At 46.1% G+C, this 21,970-nt stretch overlaps 1 protein-coding gene across 12 annotated transcripts in view; it reads right to left on the bottom strand.

Moving 5' to 3' along the window:
• CAMTA1 (calmodulin binding transcription activator 1) overlaps positions 1-21,970 on the bottom strand; it is an 834,392-nt gene that overhangs the window by 431,885 nt on the left and 380,537 nt on the right. The window lies entirely within an intron of this gene.

Genomic DNA, 21,970 nt, shown 5'->3' with positions numbered 1-21,970 from the left:
CAACTGAAGGGTTTTGAGCAGAGAAGTGGGGTGATCACTTAGACCCGGCATGCCCGGCTCACCCAGACTGTGTGTCCCTGTGCCTCCTCCACCTGCCATTGCAACGTGTAAACAGCAAACACTCTGCAAATGCTCGTCAAATGAGTGAGTTCATCAAGCGACTCAGTGGCTGGAACAAACGATGTCCTCTCTTTTTTCTTGAAAACAAACAGAAAGCGCCACTTACACGTCAAGTGTTTGGTCAGTGACAGAGCAGAAGAAAAAAGTGAGAAAGAACATATGGCATCCCCTTTCTTTGGATTCATCCCTGCTGGAAAGAGAATCTTCTATCCCTGCTACTTGGTGCAGCCCAGGTTATGGGAGCCTGAGCCCAGCGGAGTGGAAAGAGGATCTTTCAAATGCCACCAGCATCTGGGTCACGTTTGACCCCACCGACAACTCATTTGGCTAAAATCTGTGCCCCTAAATAGAGCCTGGCACTTCTACAGACCCTCACTTGTCACATTCCAACACTGATATTTTATTAATAATCCAATGTAAATCTGAGGGAAAATTAATGTGTCATCTCCTAGCAGGAAGGACTAAACATCTCAATGTGACGGTCTGTTAGAGTTGTCATTTATCATTAGCATGCAATTCAAGGAAAGCGTCCCACATTCTGGTGGGAGCGTTCGAGACAATGAATCTCTGGGAATTAGCTTCTGGTCCAATTATTCCTGTTTTTCCCCCCACCTACCTAGGAGATAAATTCTGTCTCAGTGGGAGGAAAAAAAAGAAGAAGAAAAGCAGGAGGAGGGAGTTTGCTCTTCTCCTTCCTGGGTGAAATCAATTTTTCTCAAGGAGACAAGGCAATATTCATTTTGAGAGAAGGGAATAAGGCTGTACGCTAAAGGCCAATAAACGGAGCCGTTCTGATGAAAACTTCCTCAAATCAAATGTAGGGGAACCTCTTAATGGGCTTTGTTCTTCTTTTCCATAATCCATAACTATTAAGAGAAAGATGGGCAGACAGAAGATCCGCCGAGGGGGAGCTGTGTAAACATAGGGCAGGGCCACGTCCCAGGGAGATGCCAAGAGGTCACGCAAACGCTGGTCTCTCCTGCTCTCCACACGCTTCCGGGGGCTCCCTCCGTGCCAGGTGCCGCTGTCGGGCCTGGGGACCTACTGGCAGGCTTGTCCTGGTCCTCAGGGAGCTGATAGTCTAGCAAGGGAATCCATCAGTAAACTAGTAACAGGCAAGTGCTACACAGAAAATAACCCAAGATAGAAATGCTGTGCATTAAAATAGAATTGTTTTGTCTAGTAACTTTTTTTTTTTAATCTTCAGTGGCAAACATAAAAACACTCTCTAGAGTAAATCACGCCTCTAGCTCCAAAGCAGAGTAGCCAGGACGAAGCCTGGTTTGTCCTGCCAGTGGGAGCCCAGGGCCAGCCCTGCCCAGGCTGACTGCCTTGTCCAGCACAGGCATAGCCGTGCCCAGGGGTCCGGGGTGGCCCTGGCTCAGACGCCACAGATGGAACCGGGGAGACCGTCCCTGCAGGTGCCGTGTCGCCCAGCAGGGCAGCCAACTCCAGCCCAGCAGGAAGGAGCACCCAGCCCCAGAGTCCTTCAGTGGGCCCTGCTCTCTTTGCGGGGCCCACCACCACCACCACGGGGGCGGGGTGTCTGCCCACAGTGCTGGCCCCAGGACATCTCCTGCCCACACCCCGTGGGCTACCCCTTGAGACGCTCGGCAGGCTGAGCTGTCCCTGCTCCGGTAGGCTCTGTGAGGCCAGGGGCCCTGTTGGCTCGTCTGAGCCACAGCAGGCCCTTCCTTTCAGCCGCACAAGCCCACCAGGCAGCTGCCATGGCTCCCATTCCGTGGAGAAGCAGACAGCGGCTCACAGGGGACAAGTGCCTCAAGGTCGCAGAGCTGCGAGCTGGAGAGTCCATCAGATACGGAGGGGAAGCTACCTTTGCCCCCCACCCCCATCTCATCACCTGGCAGTCACACACTGACTCTGACCGAAAACTTCACATGAGCCTCGTGCTAGCTGAACAGGTGATGAGTGCCCGGGGGGCCCAGGAGGCCCGAGAGCCTCCCCACCCAGCCAGCTTGCCCGCTTCCTTCCTCTCTCCTGCCCGCCCTTTGTCTCCAGATCCGGCCCACACAGCTTTGGCCCCATCCCGACCCCAACCCCACCATCTGCCTTCACAGATCCCCACAGCAGCTGCACTGAGGCTGCCTGGCCCACCCAGGGAGGGGCACCCGGGGAGGCTCTCCGTCCATAGTGGACTCCAGGGCACCCAAGTTGGGAGCCCCTCCTTGCCACGTGACCCAAGCTGCCTCTTCATTCTGAATGCAGCTACCTGGGGGCCCAAGGGTGGCTTCTCTTCGGCCTGCCATGTGCCAGGCACTGAAAGGTCCCTCTTCCTCTGGCTGCTGAAGGCTCCCACCACAAATAGGCATGGAGCCAAGTCATTCTGAGCTCAGAGAGGGACCTTCGAGAAGGGAAGATGCTGTCTGCCCATGGGACAGGCCTTGACGGCCATAGCCCTGGCCTCTCAGAGAAGTCACTGGCACCAGGTCTCTGTGCCCAACTGGCATGGAGCCCAGGGGCTGCGGGTTACATCCCGAAATCATCTGAGCTGCCCTTCACCTGGGCCGAGCAATGATGACTTTCTCCCCAGTCTCTCAGGCTCAGGCTCCCCGGCAGAAAAGCCTGAGTGATAACCTCCATCCAAGGCCATGACCTGCGTCTGTCACCTCCATCTTGACATGAACAACGATATTCTCCCACACGGAAGACCAAAAACCCCAGTAAACGCTGCCGGGATTAATAACAGAATCAGAGAAATGACCTTTGGTGCAGATGGAAGGGTGATGAGGCAGAGAGATTCAGGGGGATGTTCCAGATGGCAGGAGACAGGCAGGGAAGGAGCTTTTCCATAAGCAACGGCCAGCCTGGGGAGGGCTGCGGGGAGGAGGGGTCAGCCCAGAGGAGCCGTCAGGGAGGACACAGGGATGCTAAGTGGCCTCGAGCGCCTGGGGCCAGAGCTAGAAGCTGCTAGGTTCCCTCAAAAACGTCTTCCTTCCCCCCCACCCCTCATCCCTGACCCTAACCCTCTCTTTCCTTCTTCCCAGAACCTCCCTTTACTTGGAAAGGGCTCGTCTGGCTTTCTAGCAAGTCTCTGCCACCAAAGCCCAGAGTGAGGCTTTGAATCCTGAAGCTGCTGCCTCCAAACCAGGGTTTTGGGGCCACAAGAGTACCAGGTGGTGCTTTCCCCAGGCTGGGGGGAGGGAACCCTCCTTCTGGGCACCAGCACCAGCTCTGGAATCTTCCATGGGGTCACACTGTGGGTGCCGTCCACGTGGCTGCACAGGCTCAGTGGCCCCCAACAACACCAAAGCCCCATCCCTGAACTTGAAGGGCCCCTGGGAATTATTCACCGAGGCCTCAGAGGGCCATGCTTTGGGCCCCAACCAGCTCAAAGCCCCCAAAAGAAATACTTGGATGAAGACAAGAATGAATGCCAGGCCCCACATCTTGACCAATGTTTAGCTGTGCCTATAGGGCTTCAAAGGCCTGTTTTTTGTGTTTTGTTTTGTTTTTTCCGCCTACCTGTATTACCAATTTGTCTACAATGAGCATGCACTGTTTTATAGTAAGAGAAAAAAAGAAAACTCTCTGTCATGGGAAAGTTGAATTTTTAAGGATATTATGCTGTTCCCTGCCATCTGTGCATGGGCTTGGTGTCCCTCTAGGCCCAAACACCTGCCCCCTCTCCCCTCCCCGTCTTCACCTACCCGCCAGACCCTCCAGACCCCCATCCCTCACCCCAGAGTCTGTAGACCCTGCCTCATCATCTGGCACTCGAGGGTTGAGTTTTACATTCCTGGCCCCTTGAGAACAGAGGTCACATGTCACCAATCTCTGCAGACCTTTGTAAAGCACTCTGCAAGCACCAGGCTTCCATGGGAGGATCAGGACATAAACAGGGAGGTGATGTTCTATCACTGACACCCACCTCCGAGTCCCCCACCCCCTGCTCTCATATGCAACTCCCCTGAGTAGCCTACCCTGGGACAGAACCTCACCAGCCCCCCTATGCCTGCTCCAGGGTGACCTTCAAATCCCAAGCACACACTGTTAGTGCCCTGTGAATGAAGCGTTCATTAGCCTGACATCCAAAGCCTTCCACTAACTGGGCTCAGCCTGCTTTGCTGCCCTTTTCCACAAATGGCCTTACGCACCAGGGACCCAGTCTCAGTGGGTCACCTGCAAAACGTGTATCCTCGGGCCTCTGTGTCACTGTGCAGGGTATCATCCTAGCCTAAAAGTCCCTTTCTTCCTCCCCTGGCCAAAGCCAAAATCCTGTTGGGTTCTTCAAAGCCTATCTCAAATGCTACACTATTACTGCCTTCCTCCACGGAATTAAATATTACTGGCTCCGCCCTTCCATAGCACAACACGTCCATCTGGACGCTCCCTGCATTGGTCCTCGTTTGATTCCAGTGAGTTCCACATGTCTGTCTCCCCGGAAGGCTGGAAACCCCCGGGCAGGAGCCATATCCTTTGATTTGGAGTCTCCTATAGACCTGAAAAGGCATATTAACTATGGTGGGTTTCCCAAAATATCCCCAGTGGGTTCCTAACTAGGCCTGGGAGTGGAAGTGATCTGTAAAGGCCTCCTTAAACCCCAGTAGGAGCCAGGAAGTAAGTGTCAGACACTGGTTGAGAGCGTGACCCTGTGCAGTAGGTGATGCCATCATTCCTCTTCACAGAGGAGGCCACCCAGGTTCCCAGAGCCTAGACAATTTGCCCAAGGCCACAGAGCAGTTTTGGGTGACACTGGCACCCTGTGTAGACAAGTGTCACCCCAGGCACACATTTTGACCCCTGCCCTATGCTGCCCGCCCCTCAACCCCACCCCAGAAGACGGTTACAACATTCACAGAGACTCAGAGTCCAACACCAGCAGAGTGACTGGAAAGGGTCCATCTGGTCTACCTCAGACCTGGCCGGAGGTGGCTTTCCAAGCAGCCTAACACCCCTTAATGCTACAATGCAGCAAGTCTGCTGTGCGCCATCCCCAGATGGAAATGCATAATCCATACTTTCCAAGGTGCTCTCAGCACCGCCCTCATGGTGCAGGGCTGAGTTGTTATCAGGGGGATTCGTCTCTGACTTTCATTCATTATAATGTGGATTGTGCTGAAGGTGTTTTGATCAACAGAGACCTCTTTGCCTCCTCTCCCCAGAGCTCGTAAATCTGGCCTTATGGCCTAACGACCATGATGTTCCCCTAATCATGTTACTGCAATATTAATAAGGCTGTTTAATGCAACTGGTTCCTTCTAAATTGTCACATAAAAATTTGGTAAATGTCAGACACATCATTTAATAGAAAATGATGTTTTACTGCCAGGGGAGCTAGGTGGCTGAGAGGATGAGGTAAAAAGCCCAGCGATGACCTTAAGGCAGGCTTGAGGCACAAAGTTCTACCTTGGGGCTCCTGCCTCGGGCCCTTCTTCCCCAGCAGCCAGCAAGTGTCCTCAGCCCACTATGCGTAGGACACTGGCCAAGGACTCCTGGAGCGGGGGTTAGGCTCAGGTGAGAAACAAACAGCAGCTCCTGTCCTCATTCGGAGCGAGAGGCAACAACTAGATTTTCTCGGTCACTCTTCATGGTGCCCCTTATCATAGGGGATGACAACTCCTATTTTAGGAAGCGGAGAAAGTCCCCAGGGACACTGGTCCCGCATATAAGCAACCTCACATTTGTAAGGGGTGGATTCCCAAAATCCCATCAGGAGGTGAGCGGGAGGGCCACACTCAGAAATGGTGGGGGCTCCCCTGCCACCTTCTAGGTGGGGAACAGAGCCTTCCTCGGGGAGAGTGGACCCCAGACTTCTCTACTGGAGAGGACTCAGAGCCCACTGAAAGTCTGCACATTTGATTGAGACCTTTTCCAGAGAGGAGACCCAAGTAGAGAAATGAACCCCAGAAATGGAGCTGAATGTCCTGGGGATCGTCTGCATTTCTCTAGACAGTTATCAGCCGCCTGGCAGCTTCCGCGGTTATACGGTGCCAACCTCGCCACTCCTCTGCACAACCTGACTTCCTGAGAAGTTCCTAGCTCCAGAAATCCAGTGTCATAGAAAACAAATTCCCACTCCTGGTCAGAGAAGTTCTCGGGAAGCTGCTGGTAGGGGAGGGGACAGGGTGATGGAAGAAGAGGGCCTTTGAGGGGGAATCAAAGATTTGGCTCTTGGTGAGTGCTGCACCAGTCTGAGGTGCCCCATTCACCTGGCACCCTTGGGCTCCTTCCTGACACTTCCAGACTCTCCTCCAACCTCCCTGTGGACTGTGGCAGGTCGAGGTTCTTTACGCCATTCCTCTGGCTACGGCTGATGGCGACGCACACGGTATAAATCAGGGCTCGTCACAGCAGCAGCCCATGTAGACAGGCAGCAAAGGAAGCCGCAGTGTGGTGGGCAGGGTGCCATCAGTCGGTCCCAACAACACAGAGTAGCTGATACTGAGTAGCTGGCCAGCAGGGGACACGCATCCACCAAACATCCGCACACAAGAGCCCCAAGGGAGTCTTGGCCAGTGCCTCACTGGTCCTAGAGCCTTACCCTTGACAATCACCTGACTCCAGGAGAGAGGACCCTTCCCTCCATGCTTCCAACCTGCCGATGGGGCCTCAGGACCCCACTCAAGAGGCAGAAGAGGAGGGCGGGAAACCTTGAGAGTTTTGTGCTGCCATCCAAAATGATGGTGATGTCCAAAGATAAACCAGTATACAGATTTCCTTAAAAAAATTAATTTTAGCAAGTGGGAAATCATTTTGGAAAATGTTTCTACCATGGGCCTCACTGGGAGTGTGAACACACTGGGATCCTCTAGCTGCTGGCTTCTCTTCTTCCCACCGGTTGGAAGCTGAGACACCCCATGGCGGTACCCCTGCCAACTGGAATGAGAGCCTGCAGACTGGTGCAAATGTAGGCCATCCCTCGGAATACTCATCAAGCGCCTTAGCCACTGGCTTGCAGCCTGACCTTGAGCAGCTATCACATTTCCAACCAAACCTGCAGCCTCTCTTGCTGTAAAATGAGGCAGGCAAGACCTATGGCCCTACCTCGCAGGGAGTCGGCTTCTCTCCCACTCCGGGAGCTGCAAGAATGTCTGAGCTCTCTGGCTTTACGTAAAGGTGTCGCACAAGTCAAGGTACCATAGAAACGCTTATGATTCACAGTAGTGATTTTAATTAGGACTATTCTCTGCTCATAATAGCCCAGCAGATCCCTTATCATTGGCTATTCAGGAGTCTTGCACCCAGGACATCACTTGCTGGACCACCTCATCTACCCTCTACCCGTCACACAGAAGATGGGATGGTGCTTTCATTAAATTTCTCATAGATCCAAATGAAAAACTTAGATATAATAAATAAATTAAAATACATCTAATAAAATAAAATTTGAGATTAAAAGCAAGTTTGCTTACATATTCATGAATCAAGTGAAAACTCAGATGAGCCCTTCTTAAGCTTCTTATTCACAGGGAGTCAGAGATTTAACATGTGCTAGGAGCATTTCTTAGCAAATATAAGCTGGTAAAGGCACATTCACCCGTGTATTCAGTGAACAAGCATCTATTAACCATTACCTTGCATTACTATTTATTTTGCATTTCCAACCCCCTTTGTAACCCTAGTTAAAAACCCTTTGTAACCTCATATAAATAACAGGCACTCAATCAACTGCCTATTAATGTGGCTGTTTTTCTAAGGCTCTAAAAAGCACAACCTCTGCCTTCAAGTTGCTTATATATGGTCAAGGAGAGTCACTTCCTTCATGAAGCCTTCCTTTCTCTGCTGGACCCTGGAGGGTCACCCTTCTATGCATTTCCCACACAGTCCTTACTTTCCCATTTCCCTACTTTTCCCATTTCCTGTACCCACACTGCACACGCATGCACAGACACCTATTTCATGTCTCTATCCTCTGCTGGACTGTAAGCTTAGTGACAGCAGAGACTGATCCATTTCACTCCCTACAGCCTGGCATCTACATGGAGGAAATGACCAATAAATCACTGGATGAATGAAGCAAGGAATGTATGTGAGGATGGATGGATGGATGAGGGGATAATGGATGGATGGGTGGGTGTATGGGTGGATGGATGGATAAATGGGTATATGGGTGGGGATGGGTGGGTGGATAGAAGGAAGGAAGGATGGATGGATAGATGGATGGATGGAATTGGTGAAGAGGTGGATGAGTGGATGGATGGATGAGGGGATAATGGATGGTTGGGTAGGTGGATGGGTAGGTAGAAGGAAGGAAGGAAGGGAGGGAGGGAGGGGTAGGTGAATAGGTGGATGAGTGGATGGATGGATGGATGGATGGATGGATGGATGGATGGGTGGATGGATGGACGGATGAGTGGATGGATAGGTGGATGGGTAGATGGGTGGATAGGTGAATGGGTGAATGTGTAGATAGATGGGTAGATGAGAGGGTAGATAGGTGGGGGTGGGTGGGTAGAAGGATGAGTAGATGGACAGGTAGACAGATGAATTGGTGGATGAGTAGGTGGGTGGGTGGATGGATGAATAGGTAAGAAAAGACAAGATAAAGGTCTAAGCTGTGACCCATGAAAAAATGTACTGAGAAGGTGGCTGGCAAGGGCAGGGAGGAATGAGGGTATTGGTCAGCAAGGGAAGAAGATCTAGAAGGAAATGGCTCTGAGGTCTTAAGGAAAAGGAAAGATTTGGCATGGGAAGTGAGTTGCTATTTTCTGATCCCTTCTTCTGTGCCAGGCAGTGTACTGGACACCTCATAAGCATCACATTGCCTCCTCACACCACATTTGAGGAAGGAAGGAAAGAAACTGGGCTCCACAGGATAAGCCTGCATGACTGCAGAACCAGCACTTGGTGGAGCCAAGATCATGAAGCCGGCCTAACACAAGCTTCCTCCATAATGCAGGAAGACCAATGGGCATTTCCTGCCCAGCGTGGGACAGTGCTATGAAGAAAGAGTTATCTGTAAAGTTTCTCTGCAGAGAACACAGAGATGGCAGCCAGGATCCTCACAGCAAAGAGCAAAGGGTCGAGGCTCTCCAGGGAGGGCCCTGGATCCATGACCCCCTCCAGGCCACAAGAGCCCAAGCCTCCTCTCCCACCATGCACAGCCACTGTTTCACAAGGGGGAGTGGAGCAGGCTAGGGAGGCACTATGACTTATCTAAATAATATTATGTAGTTGCCAGAGTCTCAGGCCACAGGGAGGGAGAACGGGAATGGGAAGGAGAGGAAGAGCGAGCAGGGCAGAGGACAGATCTCTGCTCCCCACACAGGATACCTGAGGCAGGAAGCGCAGGCCCCTCGAAGCTAGCAGCACCCAAGGAGCTGGCCCAGCCCCGCGCCCCGCCTCCCAGGGTCCCAGCGCCGGTCTGACATGACACTCAAGGGACTTTCTCAAAAGCATCATCTATTTAGCTGATGGCCCCGAAGTGTTTCATTGAGCTGGAAATCATGCCTGGTCCATTTCCCAGATCTAACTGACATTATAAGAACCCTGCACATTGTGTCTGGCAGCAAAGCCATTCAATAACCCATTGCAGTGAGTCAGAGTGCTACCACCCCCATCTGGGGAGCCGACAGTTCAGACGACTTCCAAAAGGCAAAGTCCCTGCTGCCTCCCAGGGCGGGGCTGTGGAAAGCCCGTGTTGCATGTGTGCAGGCACTTGTGGTGTGCATGCGTGTGGCAGGCGGGGGCTCCCAGAGGGCACAAAGCCATAACCATCCTTCCTGACCATGCGGTAAAACTCACCAATTCCTCTACCTTATTTAATCCTCCCACTGAGGCAAGAATCATTACTCCCAAACTACGTACGAGAAAACCATAGCCTAGTGGTTCATGGGATCCCAATGCCATAGCCACGAGCAGCAGAGCTGGGATCAAACCCCGTTCGATCTAAATGTAAGACCATGCTCTCGACCATGAATGGGTGGCCCCATTCAGCGGACCCAGGGCTCTGCTGTTCCACCGTATGGAAATGCAGAATCCATAGCCAAAGAAACCTGCACATTTTTCAGTTTAGCAAACTTGAACAGGTTTGATTCTGGACGGGCTTCCTCCTTCAAAAGCTAACAGACTGTGAACCCCCAAAAGTCACAGTGGCCGTACTGCTCTTCAAAGCTCCCTGAAGGAAGTACTCTGAGCACTATGTTGGATCCTCAGCATCTGGCACAGTTCTGGGTACAAGGTAGGAGACGGTAATAGTGAATGTGTGAGAGAGTGAGTGACTGAGTGAGCAACAAATGCCAGGAACGACAGTTCTGTCTAAAGATAAAAAATAAGACTCTGGGAGAAAAAGCCACAGTGTCACCCTGTTCCATCACCTACAGCTTCTCGTATGGCGTCGAACCTTCCTGAGCTGCCTCTGACACTCTCCATGATGGATTCCGAGGAAACCATTCCGTTCATTAACCATACCGCCACCACCTGCTGGCCCCATGTGGGCTCTCAGGGCCTCCCGCCTCGGGCTCTCCTGCCTGGCGGGCCCAGCAGGAGCTCCTGGCCAGGGCTCACTCCGATGCCGGCTGGCAAGATGTGAGACAGGAAGGCTGGTCCAGTCTGAGGGCGGGGGAAGCAGAGGTAGAGGTCTTAAGGACAGAAACAACTCCTCAGAGACCCACCCCACACATAGTCTCCTAGTCTTGACTGGTTCCCCCTTGTCTGGGAGTTTGGGGGGTTGACACCCAAAGTTGGAAATGGGGGTATCGGACTTGAGGGAGCAGAAGGGGCTGTCTGGACACCGGAACACAAATTCAGAACCTGACCCACTGTCTGTTGATTCACAGATACCTCCTTAGGGAGAGGAATTCCTTCTTCTCTGTCCAACTCAGCTTCACACCACCTCTCATTTTAAAAAGGCAGCTCAGACTTAAGTGACGTCCTTTCCGAGAGGTTCTCTGAGACACCTGTCCCTCCCACAGAGGGGTCCAAAGCCATGGAGCTGAGGTCGCTCCCTTTTCTGGAACCCACTGAGAAGAGAAGATGGGGCAGCATCCTGAGGCGCCCAAATGGCCAAACCCATCAGTAGTCCCTGAGGAGGCAGAAACTGTTTCCAGTGATCTGGGTGCTCTTGGGAGCACTCACTGTGCCAGGAAGAAGTGTATCGATCCAGAGAGAAAACGGGCAGGCCAGGATCCACATGCTCACGGGAGGGCAAGACAGTGGCCCAGCCTGCTCCTGGCAACGCAGGGAAGTCCCTTCAGAGGTAGGCTCGTGAACGGAGCCTCCCAGAGCACTCCAGCTCTCTCCATTGCTCCTCTGGGGCCCAAGAACAAACCCCCACCACCACCAGCTTTTCCTCTCCTGTGAGCAGGCCTCGGTTTTTCTACTATAATAACTCAGAAGTGGTTTATTTTCAGAACAAAGATACTCAGTTCATTCCTTCCACAAACATTCTTAGGCCCCTCTGCATTGACAGGCACTGAGCTGCTGCCCCCAGCCACGGAGAGCTGAATCAGACCCGGGCTTTAGGCCTTGCATGAAAACACTGTTACAGCGTGGTTGGATGGCGAGCAGTCTCTCCTCGACAGACGGACACATCAAGGCCACCAGCTCACACTCACCTCTGGCAACAGAATGGCCATGGTTCCTTCAATGTGACACACCACCAGTCAAAGTCTCCCTGAGTCCGACCCCTAAACGCAGAGGCCACTAGCTCCCTGATATTCACCTGCAGTATCTGCAAGAACAGGCTGGCTCGACTGATGGGGTGTAAATAAGCTTATGGGGGGGATGCTTCACCTTCTTAAGAGAGCATACCTTTTTGAGCATGTCCTCAAGATTCATTTGTGTACAATTAACAAGAAAATACTCTGTTAATAACAGGCTCGGGCTCCCATTGCACTCGAAATTGAGGTAACTGCACCATCTCTTAAATGCTACATATGGGTCTTCCCAGAAGCCAAGGTAACCGTGGCCACAAAAATCCCAATCTCCCAACCCATGCTCCAAAAACGACCCAGGTCAACAAGAAGAACCAATAAAACCACACACAACCCCCAAGTAGAGAACAGAGGGCTTAGGAGTAAATTAAAATTACCCGAAGAAAGAGAAAGTACACCAAAAGTGCAGAAACATGGAAGAAGAGTGCAGAGGGACCAGAACATTGACCAGAGGGAAGCAGCTTCACGGTGGGCACTGCCCGCCCCCTCCCCCCCAGAGGCAGCTCGGGAAGGGAAGGAGATGGCGAGGAAGGCGGTGGGCACCACTCGGGAAGCTGCAGTGGAGGGGGGAGAGCAGGAGGTGCACACTTGGGAATCCGCGAAGCAAAAATAATAATCAAATAAATTCAAGGGCGCACACTTCGGCCCTCACCTCTGCCCACCTGTGGCCGCAGAAGCCAACCGTTCAAGAGACTGCACTACGCTGCACTGACAGAAGAGGGGGCTCTTGAACCAAAAATCACAGAAGGCGCGCGCCAGCCGGTGGCCTGCGCCACGCAGAGGTGTGAGCGTTCTCATCCATGTAAAGGCTACTACAGGAAGGAAAATGAAAGCGAGAATCTAAATATTTCAGCTGATGAAAAGTCCTCCAAAAATACAACCACAAAGCAGGAGTACAAACTGAAACAGAGCACTGCAAATGGAATGAAAAACCCCAAAGATGCATTTGAGGAGATATCCTCACAGCCTGCAAACCAAGAGACCAAGTAACTGAGGAGGGCAAAAAACGTAGGCAAACCCTCGCTAGATGTCTCAAAAGCAGCCTTGGCTGGGCAGGGCGGCGATGGAGTAGCATTTTCCTGAAAGTCAAACAAAGAAGCTGTGAACTGAAGGGTTTAGATCCAGCAAAGCAGATCTTCAAAAATCTGAGCTATAAAAACAGTCTTAAACGTTTAAGAATTGAGGGAGGAATGTACCTCCGAGCTCATTCTTAAGGAATCTAGTAAAGAATTAAGTCCATCTACCGAGGAGATGAGTGGGGGACTGTTTGGCAAAGGGACATGTGGGAAACGTTGAATATATTCAATTATAGATCTAAGCTAAATGTGGGAGTAAGGATAGAAGAATAACATAGAGATGTTACATGTTAGGTCAAAGTCCTGCAACTATGAAATGGTAGACAGGGGCGCCTGGGGGCGCTCAGTCAGTTAAATGACTGACTCATGGTTTTGGCTCAGGTGGTGATCTCAGGGTTGTGAGATCGAGTCCTCCATCTGGCTCCACGCTCTGCATGGAGTCTGCTTGGGGTTCTCTCTCTCCCTCTCCCTCTGCCCCTCCCCCTGCTCATGCGCACACTCTCTCTCTCTCAAATAAATAAATAAATAAATAAATAAATAAATAAATAAAATCTTCAAAATGGTAGACAACAAGAGGAAGACAAAAACAGAATAAGCTCCATGATGGCTGGGTAGGACATTGTACACGATGGTGGTTGTACAGGGAGTTAAAGGACCCATCAGCAAAAGACAAGCCAGACTATAGAAGTTTACTGGGGACTAAGGGAATTTTTAAAAGGCAGTAAAGACAAAGGTCACCATTCAAATGAAAATAAAAACATCTTAAATATCAAAAGAAATTCAATAATTGAAGAAAATGCATTGTGCAAAGCAAAATATACAATCAATAGAACATAATACATAGTATTATATAAAATATTATGAAAATGTTAAGACCAAGTATATCAATCATATAAATATTGGACATATAAATAACTGTGAATGGGCTTAAATCACCTATGAAAAGAAACTGATTTTCAACTTGCCTTAAAAAAACAAGATCCAACTACATGTTGTACACTGAGGTGCACTTTTAAAAAGGGATTCAGAAAGGCTAAAAACAAAGAGATAAGCAAAGCAAATGGAAATAATAACAAGTATTATAATCTTGATATCAGACAAAGTAGAGTAAGTCGACCTGGAGGAAAAAAGCTTCTGACAGACACTTTTTGATGCTAAAAATCCCCCCACACTTCACAATAAAAATGTAATAGTAATGAATGTTGATGCACCAAGCAAGACTACAACTACAATTATAAGTAGAAATTGTAGAAAATGAAAGGAAATATAGATGGAAACATGCTAATACAGGACACTCTTACATACCACTTTCAGCACAAAAGAAACCAGTTAGCCAAAAAGTAAGTAAGGATACAGAATCCTAAACACATAATCAATAAGGCAGGTCATACAGAGATATTTATATATCTGACATTAGAGAATGTGCTTAACAGTACATAGAATATCCACAAGAATTGATCACGTATTAGGTGACAAATAATGCTTCATAAAGTAGAAAGATGACAGAATATTTTCTGATCATGGTATAACAAAACTAGAAATTAATTTAAAAAAAGCTAAAACTAAGATAACAGAAATTCCAAAAAATATATATATATAATTAAAACATGACATATCAGAGTTTATGGGACATATTTAAAGCAGCAATCAGATAAAAATTCATAGTCTTCAACACTTATTTCAATAAAAATGGAGGAACTAAAAATTTTATTCTAAGATTTTTATTCATTTATTTTAGAGAGGGGGAGGGGCAGAGGGAGAGAGAGAATCTCAAGCAGACTCCCCACTGAGCATGGAGCCCAACATAGGGCTCAATCTCATGACCCCAAGATCATGACCTGAGCTGAAATCAAGAGTCAGATGCTCAACTGATTGAGCCACCCAGGCAACCCAAAAAAGAAGTAATTAAAAATTTTAAGTGCCAAGCTCAAAAACCCAGAAGAGGAAGAATAACAATAAAAGCACAAGGAAGGAAAAACAAAGTTAGATGTAGAAATTAATGAGGTAGATTAAACTAATAAATCAAAAAATTCTGGATTTTTCAACAAAATCAACAAAATAGGATAACCACTAGCTAAAGTTAATCAAAGAATGAGAAAGCACAAATATGCAAAATAAGAGTGACAAAGGGGCAGGAAGTATCAGAACAGAAGGCTTATTATATAGCTTCAGTTATCAAAACTGTGTGGTGTTAGCAGAGAAAGAATTACATAAGACATATGGAACAGAATAGAATATCCAGTAATAGACCCACACAAATATGCCAAACTGATTAATGACAAATGTGTAAAATTAATTCAATGGAGGGAAAGCTAGCCTTGAACAACTGCTGTTAGAGTAATTGGACATCCATAGGTGAAAGAAAGAAGAGAGAGAGAGAGAAACAAAGAAAGAAAGACAACTCAACCGAAGTCCATTCCACACATATAAAAATTAAGTCAGAAAAAAATGATGGACTTAACATAGGGAAAATTGAGGGATCTAAGGCTAGGCAAAGAATTCCCAAAATTAACACCAAAAGCACAATCCATAAAAGGAAAAATTGACTAACTGGACCTCATCAAAATTAAAAATCTTTGTTCCGTGAAAGATGATGCTAAGAGGGCAAAAAGACAAGACACAGATTAAGAGAAAATCTTGCAAACCACATTTCAGACAAGGGACTAGTATCTAGAATATATAAAGAACTCTCAAAACTCAACAGTAAAAAAATTAATTAAATAATTCAATTGGAAAATGGACAAAGGACACAAACAGATATTTCACCAAAGAGAATATGCAATGGCAAACAAACACATGAAAAGATGTCCAGCCTCATTAGCCATTAGAGAAATACATGTTAAAATCCCAAGGAGATATCAGTACACACCTATCAGGATGGCTAAAATAAAAATTAGGGACAACACCAAATGCTGACAGGATATGGAGAAATGGGATCGCCTGTCCAGTGTTGTTGGGAATGCTAAGTATATCTACTCTGAAAAATACTTTGGCAGATTCTTTAAAACTTAAATATGTAACTACCATACCACCCAGAAACTGGACTCCTAGTCCTTTATCTGAGAGGAATGAAAACTTACAGTCACACAAAAACCTGTACACAAATGTTTGTTGCAACTTTATATGTAACAGTCAAAAACCTGGAAACAGGTAGATGTCCTTTGATGGGTAAGTGGCTACACATACGTGGTCCAGCCACACTACAGGACACCATTCAGCAATCAAGAGGAAGGAAAGGCTGCTACACAACTATATGACTCTCCAGAGAATTATGCTGAGAAAATAGCCAATTCCAAAAGTTTACTTACTGTGTGATTCTATTTATGTAACATTTTTGAAATGATATTATAGAGATGAAGAACAGATCCGTGGTTGCAAAGGATTAAAGAGGGTTAAGAGGGAGAAGGAATTGGATGTGGTCAGATCCGGCAACAGACAGGATACCCACCCTGTGGTGATGGAAATGTTCTGTGTCTTGACTACATCAGTGTCAACCGCATGGTTGTAATAGTGTACTATAGTTTTCAAGATGTTACTATTAGGGAAACTGTTTAAATAGTACATGGATATGGGTCTCTCTATTACTTCTCACAATTGTATGTGAATCAACAATTATCTCAAAATAAGGGGTTTAATTTTTAAAAAGTAATGTACAAAGGAACATCTATCTCCCTTTTATGTAAGAAAAAAAGGAGAAAATAAGAAAATGTACATGTACTTGCTTATTTTAGCAAAAGAAACACAGGACAGATAAAGAAAAAAATACTGGTTACCTAACTCATGAGAGGGATGGAGGCAGTGACATTTCTCTGGGTTTAGCTTTTTTGCATAGTTTTACCTTTTCTAACATGTTAATGTTTTACATAATAAAAAAATCAACAAGGATGGAGAGGATCCCTAAAACTGAACACAAACAAAACACAAATCCAAAATTATATAACCCAGAGTAAATGGAATTCGGAGAGGGAGACCAATCCAACTAACTCTTGAACACAGTATTTCAACCTTATGCACTCACACAAACAACAAAAAGTGCTATATACAAATTGAACTCTAGTTAGTAAATTTGTTTTCTTCTATGGTACAGGTTAATTCTTATTTAACTACTTTATATATATTTTAGGATTTATAAAATGAATAAATATATTCAGAAAAATTTCTCCATGTTGGAGAAGGAAGTTCCATATATGAAAAGATGAAAGACTAGAATGAACCCAGCAGTGTTGGATTGGAATGGGTATCATTATGAACTCAGGGTTTTACATACGTACCCTCACACACATGAACACATATGCCAGAAATAGATGTAGACATATGTGTTTGTGTATTTATAAGTGTATACTCTCACATGTTTCTTAGCTTTTTCTATTGAGAGAGAGAGAGAGAGCATCTAGAAGTAATGACATACCAGGATGAATAGAAGTATAATATACCAATGAATACATCTTGAATTCAGAAACCATTCTCTACTAAAAAGAGCCAGGGCTACTTGAAGACAGCTAAACCCAGGGCTTATGCAAGGAAAGTACAAGGCAACCTTGGAACATTTTGTTGTGCCAGAAAGTAAGGAGTGCTAAGGAAAAAAAAAAAAAAGAAGGATGAATGAATGACTGATGTAATCAACAGCATGGATAAATCTGAAAATCATTATGATGAGAATTACCCTCATTCAAGAGAATACATACCATACATGCTCCATTTATATAAAATTCTACAGTGGAATCTAATCTATGTTGCTAGAACAGTGGTAGCTCCTGGGGAAGATGGGCACAAGGAATGATTGGAAAGAGACACGAAAAAACTTCCTTGGGGGTAATGGCAGTGTTCTACATCTTGACAGGGGTTTAAGTTACTTAGGTGAATATACTGATCAAAACTTATCAAATGGTCCACTTAATATTTGTATATTGCACTGTATATAAATTTTTACCTAATAAAAGAAATATAAACAAATTTTGAACTCTAGACAATATGTCTGCCAAAATGTTTAAGAATGAAGGGCAGTGATGTCTACAACTTACTTTGAAATGCAATTTAAAAATAAGATGGATTGCTGGATGGATAGACGGTTAGATGTGTGATAAAGCAAGCATGGGAAAATGTGATCTAAAAATGTAGATAATAAGTATATGGGTGTTGACCAGAAAAATCTGTTAACTTTCCGTATGTCTGAAAATTTTCATAATAAAATATGAAAAATATTATGGGAATTTGTCAAACGGACACAGCAGCTAAAATGAAGGGGCTCCCAGCGGCCAAATCTGTGACAATTTAACCATCAAAATAACTAGATTATAAACCACTGGACAAATATATTACTTACTGAATGTAACTTAGTCAATTTAATTTAGTCAATGTAACTCATTGACTAAAATGGGAATACATGAGGACATATGGGTATAAATAAATAAATGAGTAAATAAATGTAAGGAAGCAAAACTCTTCAATACAGTAGAAAGTACTAAACAATAAATAAATTTAGAAAAAAAACACCATCTGGCAAACATTATAATAATAATTGATTCAGACAAGAATTATCAGTGGATGCTAAAACAAGGGGGTAAAAGTTTAATGAATAACAAGATATTTACATACACATAAAATATCTCCTTACAAAATACTAATTAATTACAAAGGAAGAAACAATAACTTCACACTGGAGAAATGTAGCAGATACAATCTTAGCCAATGATCAGAATTAACATCTCCAGTAATGGGATAGTTGGTACCATGTGCCTTTTAATAGCATGCACTGAGAAGGACCCAACATCACATCTCTGGTCCTCCTGCCAAAAATGCATGTGCTGAATCTAGTTACAAAGAAACAGCAGACAACCCCAGTTGAAGGACATGTTCAAAATAACTAACTGGCCTGTATTCTTCAAAAACTGTCAAAGTCATGAAAGACAAAACTGAGGAACTATTCCAGATTGATGGAAATTAAAGACACGGAAGTAAATGTGAGATTTTAGATGGGAACTTAGAACAGATGATGATGATGGTGTTGATGATGGTGATGATGATGATGATGATGATGGTGATGATGGTGATGGTGATGATGATGATGGTGATGGTGATGGTGATGATGGTGGTGATGATGATGATGGTGATGATGATGGTGATGGTGATAACAACCACAATGATGATGGTTACATTTTGCTATAAAGGACACTACTGGGACATAATTGGTTATAGGAATAAAGTCTAGATTGGATTATCATGTATCAATGCTGTTTTCCTGATTTTGATCATTGTACTGAGTTTTGCAAGAGAATGTCCTGGTTCTTAGGAAATATGCATTATTTGGAGTAACGGGACACCAGGTCTGAAACTTACTTTTAAGTAGTTCAGAAAGAAATGCACATGCACACAAATAGAGTATGATAAAGCAAAAATGATAGTGTTAACAACTGGGGAATCTGGATGAAGGGTATAGATTTCTTTGTACTATTCCTACAACTATTCTGAAATTTTGAGATTATTTCAAAATTAAAAGTTTTTAAAATATAAACTAAAAATAAGATGCTATGTAACATAGGTTATTCCCTAGTTCTGACTAGTCTCTCCTGGTACAAAATGGAGAGGTGCCACCAATTCAGAAATCTCTAAAGACTGAGAGCTACTGTGGCCATTTGACACTCACTGAAGAGATACAACATTCAACGTACAAACCAGAAGTTAACCAACTAGAGTTACCTGCAGAGTAGATAGGCGATGCTCTTGGGTTGAGGAGTGAGGTTGTTTCATACATTACTCTGGCCAATTCCAACAGACTGTTTCCGACAGAGCCCTGAGTTCTCTCAAACAGAGTGCCAAGGAACAGGCTTGACAGCTGCCTCCCCCTCCCAGTTTCTGGAACCACCATCAAAGATGCAATTAATAATCCAAGGGCAAGACTCCTCTATCTCACACAGCCTCGGATACAAATCAACCCCAAAGTGTTAATAGATCAACAGTTATCTCTAATACCAAATACAATTTGCGTTTAAGATGACATCTGCAATATTTTAAAAGCCAACGTCTAAAACAACAAACTTGGCGTTTTTTTCTGAGTAGCAATTAACACAGTGACTAATCCTATCAAGGAGACAGTAATTGGCATGGAGATATCCTTCTCACACCAGCAGCAGGTTGAAAACCTTAATCCTAACCTCTTTTTAACAGCACAGACTCTAGAGCATCTCTGCTCATCAAGGAAACTAATGCAATTATTAAGGACAAGGGTAATTACCCTACAGCTTCAGCAAAAAAATAAAAGTGCTCAAACAGCAGTCACACAGGAGAAGGATGGGAGGCTTGACTCGTGGATGAAGGGTATTTCTGTATCATGGCCATACCAGGGCTAGGCTATGGTACCTCCATGGTCCTGCCCAGGGCAGAGGGACAGCCACAGCCCAATGCCAGCCAGTTCTGCCCAGCATCGGCCACTCCAGGACACAGCTTCCTCTACAAAGTTCTCAAGTGCTAATCTAATTGAGTAACATTCCCGAGGATATGACCCATGAAACATCTAACACATACCATCATGCTGGTCTCTTCAGTATCTCTAGAACCCACTATGCTCATTCTGAGCATACTTAGGTTATTCTCCCCAGGTATGATGCCATCCCCCAGAATCTGTCTAAAGTTTACCCATTGTTCTGGGCTTCAAGTTTTAGGAAGCAATCCTAAACCACTCCAGCCCTCAGTGAACACTGAGCAATATAAGCCCCTCTCATCCAAACCATGACAGCAAAGCACAGAGGTATACGTGTTCACTCTGCTTCATGTGGGCTGGTTTATTTGCACCCTCAATAGAACCACAGGGTTTTGTAAGTCATGACTCTGACCTAGGCACCCCTGTCATGCACAGGGCTAGACAAACAGGAAAAGTTCTGGCAACAACCCCACAAGCTCTCAGATGCTCAGAGACACCCACTGCTCTATGGAGTAAGGGGAAAGAGAGGCTTTTTGCATGTGTTGGTATTTCAACTCACGGGATAATTATAGCACTTTCAGGGAAGCCCACAATATGTGTTTAACAAATTAATGAATGACTAAGTGAAACCAAAGAATAAGCCAACTAGCATGAACTGGACCAGTTTGCTTGATAGACCAGCAAGTGGACCTAGTTAAGGCTATGGACAAGATGTGTGCACACACCAGCTGGCTTCCCCCTAAAGCACTGCTTGACATAAACTGCCTACACCTGCAATGCTGCCCAGCTGCCTCAAGGGTGTGCTGTTGGCCACAACAGGACCCGGCAATCGTGAACGAGGCATCCAACTCTAAAGGGACATGTCACCCTTATGTAAAGTGGATGAGGTGGCACTTTGTTGAGCATGGAAACTTCTTACCCATATGGTGTGATCAAACCTTAGTCATACACCCGGTTTTGACTGGCAGCAGAATGAGGGAATTTCTAATTAAGGAACTACTTGAACCCGGGTAAGTGGGCACTCTGATTGCTAAGCCCAGGAGAGATAGCAGGGCTCAGACACCAAGAGGAAGGGAACAGCACCACTTTCAGAAAGGCTGAAGAGACTGAGGGCTCCAATCTTGGAGGTAGCGGGAGCTCAGCATTAACTACAGCCTGGGGAGAACCACAGAGCCAGTGACTTGGTCACGAGAAGCAAGGGCAAGGCATCTTGTGCTGGGTCACAATTGGCCCAGCCACTAGGTCTCATGACAGAGGATCCTGAAATGTGCTCACTTAGGAATAAAGTTGATTCCACTAGATTGGAATTAGGTGGAACTCAGAGGGAAGTTCCACTAGGTGAACCTAGCCTCAAAGGTGAAATTTAAGTTGTCAGTGATTGTACATGTTGGAAAGACAGAGGAGATATTTTAGATGTTGTATGCATTTTTACTAGGATGAATTTAATCTGTTTAATGCAAGAAGAACCTCAGTGACAGCTTTTCCTACTGAATTTGTAATATGATATGAAGAAAGAAATATGCCCTTTTCTTTTTACATTCATTTTATGTAGACCTTTCTGTCTGCATCAGCAACCTGGCACATAACATCCTCCTGGGGCATCGTTGGTGTTACCTAGTGGTATCTTCTAAGGTAAACAGGTCTTCTCTTCCAATTAGGTTATAAGCCCCTTGAAGGTGGGAACTGGGCCTAATTCATCACTAAACCCTGTACAGAGCCTAGTAAAGTGCCAGATTCAAGCT

This window comes from Leptonychotes weddellii, chromosome 4, assembly GCF_054177405.1.
Source record: "Leptonychotes weddellii isolate Sample4059 chromosome 4, ASM5417740v2, whole genome shotgun sequence".
NCBI lineage: Eukaryota > Metazoa > Chordata > Mammalia > Carnivora > Phocidae > Leptonychotes > Leptonychotes weddellii.
This window is presented reverse-complemented; position numbering and strand designations above follow the sequence as displayed.